Raw genomic sequence first — 8,291 nt, forward strand, 5'->3', positions numbered from 1 at the left:
AAATAAAGGACCTGTACGAAAGGCATTCAAGCATAAAGGCTTAAAATATAGCTCATCTATAGTCAGAAAAAATATGTACTATATAAATGTATATACATACAAACTCATACATCTGTACATCTATATTATAGTAGGAAAACTTCTTAGCAACACTAAATGATACAAAAAAGATGATTTCTGATGGAAAAAAAGGTGACCCAAGAATTATTTTCTAAACAAGTTGTCATTTGAGTTAAATGGTTGTAGAAAATAATCAAAAGTGTAAAACCTCATTGAGCAATAATATGACTACAGAAAATTTGGAGATAATAAATAACACCTCAGGAAGTATTACCAGCCAAAAACTTCCAGAAAAATAAAGTCTACTGTTAAAATAGCTTCTTGTTGAAAGATTAGTTAGTATTAAAAAGTTGTGAATGAGGAAGTAATGTCATTAAAATATTGCTTAATGAGCTATAATTTAGATTATAAACTAAAAGGCAAACAAACTATTCTTAAAAGTCACATAATAAATTTTTTTAAATAAACTTCCAAATTATAGCAAATTTATGACAGCATCAATTTTAAGAGGCACCACTATTTTAGATCCCATTAAGATAGTACACTGCCAATTTAAATATAATAAATTTTTATCACTTTAAATATTTCATATTTGTTTGAAGAGCTTTTAAAGATATTTATCATGTCTCACTCTTTTTTAATGGTACATTGTAAATATACATAATAGCAAGATTCATTATGCCATCTTTGTGCATGCACATAACATAATCTGATCAATTTTATTCTCTAGAACATTCCCTTTTCCTCCATTTTTCCTTCTCCTTAATCTGCTTGCTGTACTTTACTATCAGGTACTACTCTTTAATAACATAAAAGGAAAAATACAAGCTAAATAAATTAAACTATTCCTAAAGTATCTTCCCAATTCAAGCCGGAATTTTTTGAGTCACTTTTGGATGATAGCCTTTGATGTCTGAGGTCTTCCACATAGAGCAGTTCTGTGTACCTTAACACAACTAATTATGAAACATTTATTTCTTAGAAGAGATTTTCTGCTATCTCCAGGATTTTATTTTCTAAGCTATTGACACTCATACAGTAAAATCAGAGGCTAGCATGTTCCTGATCTTACCAGAAGATATCAATGGAAGATTTTCAGACAATAGCCAGGACCACTCTCTCCTTAAAAGGTCCTAAAGTGGCTTGTTGTTTGAGACATCAAGTGTCACTATGTAGTTATACCAAATGCTTGCACATGAAGGCAAAGATAACCTCACCAATATTGCCACCAGGCTGCAATTGTTTTAGCATATCATCATTTAAAACAGCAAATTTCATAGATGGTAACACAAACTTTTAAACAGCTGTAACATAGTAAAACATATTGGATGAAATTCCCAGCATTTATAAGAAGTGGTAGTTGGCAGGCAAATTATCATAAATTTCTCATCTTTCAGTGAAAAGAATCAATGACTATCTTTTAATTCTTGAAGTTGATAAATTTGTAAATAAAGTTCTAAATTTACTTTTAAAAATAAAAGAGCAACTTGGAATAAAACAGACTAGAAATATAAATGGAATAAATTTCAAATACTTTAAGAAACTTTCAGATTTTTGTCAAAATATCAAGCCAATACTAATTTCCTCAAAAAGTTTACTGTATGCTAAAGGAAAAGCCAAACTATACTTAAGGATTCAGTCAAAACAATGGAAACAAGAACATGCAAATAATATAACACTGATATCAATATTGTTGAAATTAATTAATATGTCAACATTATAACATTAGCAATATTATCATTAATATAGTTTATATTTGTTATGAAATGTGCAAATTATCAGTAATAACACTTTTCAAATTTAATATTAAAAAGCATTAAATGAGAAAAATGGTGACTTTTTAATTATTAAGGTAATATACAAATTGTTAAGCTACAGCTGGCGTGCATCTTTCTGTGCCAAAAGACACAAGTGAATGATAAAAAAAATTGTCAAAACCACAATGGGAAAGTGACAGACACCCTGTAATAAATTTGTACTAAGAAAATAAAGAGTATACTTTTGTCTAAATGCTCATGAAACATGCATAATAGTGATCATGATGAAAATATCCCTTATCTCTAATAGAAAACAATAAAGATATAATAGAAAAGAACATGGATCATTCTCTAATCAAATATGTGAAAACTAGAAATAAACAAAAATATAAATAAAAACCTCAAGGCCATTATCCTGACTCAAAATAGAACAGTTAGAAAATAATGACAATGACAATAGTATATTTCAGTCTTTGTGGATTGACATCCCTCCAGATGATGTCTACTAGTTTTAAACATATTCATTAACAAACCAAAAAGGAAATACACATTTTTTTTCAACAAGGTAGAAAAAGAATAAAAGCCAAACCCTTAAAAAATTGAACACATTATAAATTTTAATAAAGTAAAAATTAATTAGAAGACAGGATTCTGGTAACATGGTGGCACAGGAGGCACCAAGAATCTGTTTCCTCACCTAAATAACAAATGTACTGGAAGATAGGCCTCATGCAACTATTTTGGAACTATGAAGTTATTGAAGACTTGCAACTTCCAGGGGAAGGTTTGGATTATAAATTGCAGTTAATTTTGGTCAATGTTAGCTCTTAGCACAGTGATAGCTATTAATCCCACACCCCTTAGCCCCGCCCCATGGCAGGGAGCTGTGCTTATATTCCTGGTGTAGAATGCTTGCAGCTAGACCCAGGATGAGCAAAAAGGGCCCTGTTCTCCAAATATTGGGGGAGCTATGCTCTGATCATTGCTTCTGATCACAGAAGTTCAAAGTGGTGAAGCCAATGTCATCACAGCTCCCTCCTCTCAATATTTCGCAGCCTTCAATTTTGGACTGAAATGATTTCCATAGGATTTAAAAATCCTTTCCCCTCTGTGATGGTTAATTCTAGGTGTTAACTTGACTGGATTAAGTAATAACTAAGGAAACATTTTTTTTTGGAGTGGCTGTGAAAATGTTTCCAGAGAAGACTGTCATGTAAGTCAGTGAAATGAGTGGGAAGGATCTGCTCCAAATGCGGGGTGGGGAGAATGACAGCCAATTGGCTGGAGGGCCTGAATAGAATAAAAAAGGGGGAAAAAAAAGGTGATTTCGATTCAGGAGCTGGTACACTCTCCTCCTGCCTTGAAGATCAGGGTCTCTGGTCCTTGGACACCACGATGTATATTAATGGTCTCTTGGGTTCTCAGGCTTTTGGCCTCAGACTATAAGTGCTACACTCTCATGGTTCCGAAGCCTTTGTATTTGTACTGAGTTAAACTAACAGCAACCCACATAACACTACCCTAAGGAACTGAGTGTGTAAACTTTAGGAAAATAAATGTAATCATTATGGTAACTACAAAGAAAACTAAAGAATATATATAAAAAGAAATGAGAAAGGAAACACAAAGGAAGATAGAAATACAGGAAATGAGGGATTAAAAAATGCTCTAAGGTACATAGAAAATAGTAAAAGGCACAAAGAAGTCCCTCCTATCAGCAATTAATTTAAATGTATATAGATTAAGCTTTCCAATCAAAATTTAGAGATTGGCATAATGAATAAAAAATCACAAACTATATGCTAAATACCAGAGACTTATTTTAGATCTAAATTATTTTGGATCAACTGATTTCAACAAATAAGTTGAAAATAAAAGAATAAAAAGGAATCTTCCATTTGAATAGAAAACATCATATTCAGTGGTAAAGACTGAAGCTTTTCCTCTAAGATCAGCAACAAGGCAGGAATGCCCAATTCAAACATTTATGTTCAACACAGTATTCATAGTGCAATTAGGCAAGAAATAGGGGGAAAAAAAAAGCATCCAAATCAGAAAAGAAGATAGTACAATTCACAGATAGTACAATTTTATATATAGGCAATTCTTAGAGATTGCACACCCCCCCCCACGCACACCCACAAATCCATTAGGGCTAATTAACAAAGTTAGCAATATAGTAGGATGCAAGCAAAGTCAAAACACAAAAATCAGTTGTAGTTATAGTTAAAATGAAAGATTAAAAAGGAATCTTTCAAAAAAATTGAAAAAGAAAGTTAAGAAAACAATTTCAGGTAATAGCAGCAAAAAGAGTAAAATACTTAAGAATTACATGTAACCAAGCAGGTGAACAACTTATGAAATAAAAACTATAAGATATTAAAGACATAAGAAATTAAAGACATAAATAGATGGAAAGACATCTCATGTTCATGTAGTGGAAGACTTAATCTTATTAAGATGTCAATACAAAGTAATATATGGATTTAATGTAATCCTATAAAAATGCCAAATTTTTATGTTTGCAGACATTGAAAACCCCATAATAAAATTCCATGGAATCTCAAGATATGCTGAATAGCCAAAATAATCCCCAAAAAGAAGAAGTAAGTTGGAGGATGCACACTTTAAGATTTAAAAATTTACTACAAAGCTACAGTAATCAAAACAGTGTAATACTGGCCTAAAGACAGATACAGACCACTAAATAGAATTAAAACTCTCACAAATATAGTAAAATATTTTCAATAAGATTGCCAACACTATCCAATGATGACAACAATCTTTTCACCAATGATACTGGGAAATTTGGATATGCACATGCAAAAGGATGGAGTTAATTATATACATTATAATATACATAAGTCACAATTGTCAAAAATTAACTAAAAAATAGGCAAAAATTAACTCAAAATGGATCCATGATCTAAAACTTACAAAAATTTTAGGATAAAATATGATAAAAGCTTTATGGCATTAGATTTAGCAATAATTTTTTGGATATGATACCAAAACCAAAGACAACTTAAAAAAACAAATTGGATTTTATAAAAAGATTTTAAAAAATTGTGTATCAAAAGACTATAAACAGTGTAAAGCAGCAATCAACAGAATGGGAAAAAATATTCACAAAAATTATTTATTTGAGAAGGGATTAATATCCAGAACATATAGAGAACTCAAAAAATTCAATTGCAATAACAAAGCAATTTAATTAAAAAATGGGCAAAGGACTGAAATAGGCATTTCTCCAAGACATACAATGACCAATTGGCATACGAAAAGATGATTACCATCACTAATACTAGGAAAAAGCAAGTCAAATTTATAAGGAAATGCCATCTTATACTCATTAGGATGGCTATTATAAAAAAAAAAAAACTAACATCAGAAAACAAGTGTCAGTGAGAATATGGAGAAACTGGAACATTATTGGTAGCAATGTAAAATGGTATAGCTTCCATGGAAAAACAGTGTGGAAGTTCCTCAAAATGTTAAAAATAGAAAGAATCACCACATAATATAGCAATTCTACTTCTAGGTCTATATTCAGGAACTGATAGTAGGGTCTTAAGGAAACATGTATACCCCCATGTTAACAGCAGCATTATTTACAATAGTCAAAACATGAAAGCAATCCACCAACAGATAGATAAGCAAAATGTGGTCTATACAAATAAGGGAACAGACAGCCTTAAAAGCAAGAAAATTCTGATGTGTTACCACATAGTAATTGAAATAAGTCAATCACAAAAGACAAATATTATAAAATTTCAATTATATAAAGTACTAAAATGGAAGCTGCAAGGGCTAAGGGGTCAGGGAATGAGGAATTATTGTTTAATTGATGTAAAGTTTCAATTTTGCAAGAAGAAAAGCATTCTAGAGATGGAAAGTGATATTCTACAATATGAATAACATACTTGGTACCACTGAACCATACACTTAAAAATGTTAAGATACTAAATTTTATATTATATATATTTTGCCACAGTAAAAAGTCTGGAAAAAATTAAATAGAAATAACTAACATAAAAACAATAGATAAACCAATAAAAAAAAACCATTCCTATGTAAGACTAAGAAAGAAAATACCAGTAATAGAGGAAATTAAAGAAATTAAGAGACTGATTTGCAGCAACTAAGTCATTCAGGGTTACCCCAGGTAAATTGGGTTGGCACGAAGTAATCACATCGAGACTGAGAAAATACCTTTTTCTTGGGATTCTTTAGCAATGACCCCTCTGCTCCAGCTCCCACAATGGTCTGAAGCCCCTTTTTATTGAGGGAAGACATTGGAGAAAGTTCCACCCCAATGAGGGGGGTCAGGTTTCATGGGGTTGAGTCTAGCTTCCTGATGTCTAGTGGTCAGCAGATTGACATCTCAGAAGGCCACGCCCATCTCATGCTGTGTGGGGATCACAGGCAGAGCTATCCCACAAGAGAGGCAACATCAGTCCAGTACCCTCATGTACTCATGCTCATAGTTCACACACACACAGCCTATGGCTGGCCAGCGACAATTATTCATACATTCTTATTAAAATAAATTTAAAAATCTGATTGGTTAGTTTGCAAAATATAAATAAGAGTAAACCAAGAAGAAGATAAGAGATAGAAAATGTTGTGTGTGTGTGTGTGTGTGTGTGTGTGTGTGTGTGTGTTGGGGGGAAATACTCCTCCTTAAAAATAAAATAGTAAACCCAGGCAATTTTACTGGTGAGTTCTTTCAGAACATCAGGGAACACATAAAGCTAAAAACCTTTCCAGCACTCAGGCCAGTAGAAATTGGCAGCCTGGCCATGCCACATCTGTGTGGGATTGTTGGAGACATGGTTTGATAAACCCTTGCAGGGTTAAACGTATTACTAGCAATATCAGCAGGTTTCAGTAATTTTAGCAGAGACATGTTGGTTCTTGAAGCAACTAAAACAGCAATAGGGGAGAAATTCTGCAGGGCTGTTAGGGGGTCTATTGTGAATCTATTGACCAAAACTTTATTAAATTAATATTTGAATTTAGAATTTATTGGTTTTATAGCTTTGTATCTTATTTAGTAAATTTGTTTTGGTTTTCATATGTAAGTATAAGCAAGTGTATACTTCTTATTATATTTTTTTGTGTACTTAAATAATAGTAAAAGAGAAAAAAAATGTTCAACCTGAGATTTGTAAGAATTTTTTTTCCCCTTTAAATGGAGAATGTGTATTGTTCAATTTCAGAAACTCTGTTCTTGGTTTTAGAAAAGAAAAAAAATCACCCTCTTTTCATTGCAATTAACATTTTCTGCCTCCTTCCCCTACTGGAATGTAAGAACTTATGGACAAAATCAAGACACAGTAAAAGGAAAAGGATGTGGCCGTGCTTCATTCACCTGTTGGAAATGTTTGAAAGTGAAAGGATTCTCTGCAATAGTAGCTTTTACAAAACTACAAAATCTACCCCCCACTTTACTAGTGGCAGGGCACCCACAAAGGGAGGCAAAAAAAAAGCCTTAGCTATAAGCAGAGTTAGTTCTGCCCAGGGTGTTTTCTACATGTGGACCTTAAGCACCTATGACTGCAGGATTCAGCTGGCCAAGGATTTGGAATCCTGGTCTTAGCCACCTTTTCCCCTATAACCAATAGCAATGCTCCTGCTTCCCCTATGGACAGCAAGAAATTCAGTGCTAGGACAAATAACAGAGCTGGATCAGGTTATTCATTGCAGGTAGTATCTTGTGCCAACCAATGGCTATTCAGAAGCCATGGAGTAGATTCAGTGCATTAGTTCTGAGTCATAACTACATAGAAGAGAATCTAAATACAGAAAGGGATTTTGAAATTATTTGATCCAATTTCTATACCAATGAAGAAGTCTCTTCTAAAACATCCCAATAGGGGCTGGGGCTGTGGCTCAGTGGTACAGTGTTTGCCTAGCATGTGTGAGAATTGGGTTCGATTCTCAGTACTGCATATAAATAAATAAAAAAATAAAGATCCATCATCAACTAATAAAAAATTTTTTAAAAAATCCCAATAATATAATCTCTCCCTAAAAACTTCAATGTTAATTTACTAGTACTTTCTATTGTTCAGGAAAGCTTTTTCTACAGAAAAAAAAATGTAATTTGTTGAGAGTATTTATAACATTACCCTATCACTCTCACTGGAATTGAGTTTCCCAAAGTTGGAAAGATGCTTACATGATACTCTTCCCTCCAGGATATACAATCCCTTGATTCCAAGAGCATCTAGGATATGGTTTCTAGACCTCTCATTTACAAACCATCCTCTTTTAAAAGTATGCCCATGAAGTACTCTAGGGCATCCACATCAGAACCTATCATTTTACCTTAGCTTTCCCTCTCTTCCTTTCTTTCATTAAGTGGTCAGTTAACACAGTAGACTTGACAGTGAGCAATAAATACTTTCTATAAAGGAGGGTGGAAAAAAAGTAAGAAAACTTTACTCCATGCACTTCTGAAATTTTCTA

The sequence above is a fragment of the Ictidomys tridecemlineatus genome, chromosome 3, assembly GCF_052094955.1.
Source record: "Ictidomys tridecemlineatus isolate mIctTri1 chromosome 3, mIctTri1.hap1, whole genome shotgun sequence".
NCBI classification, from domain to species: Eukaryota; Metazoa; Chordata; class Mammalia; order Rodentia; family Sciuridae; genus Ictidomys; species Ictidomys tridecemlineatus.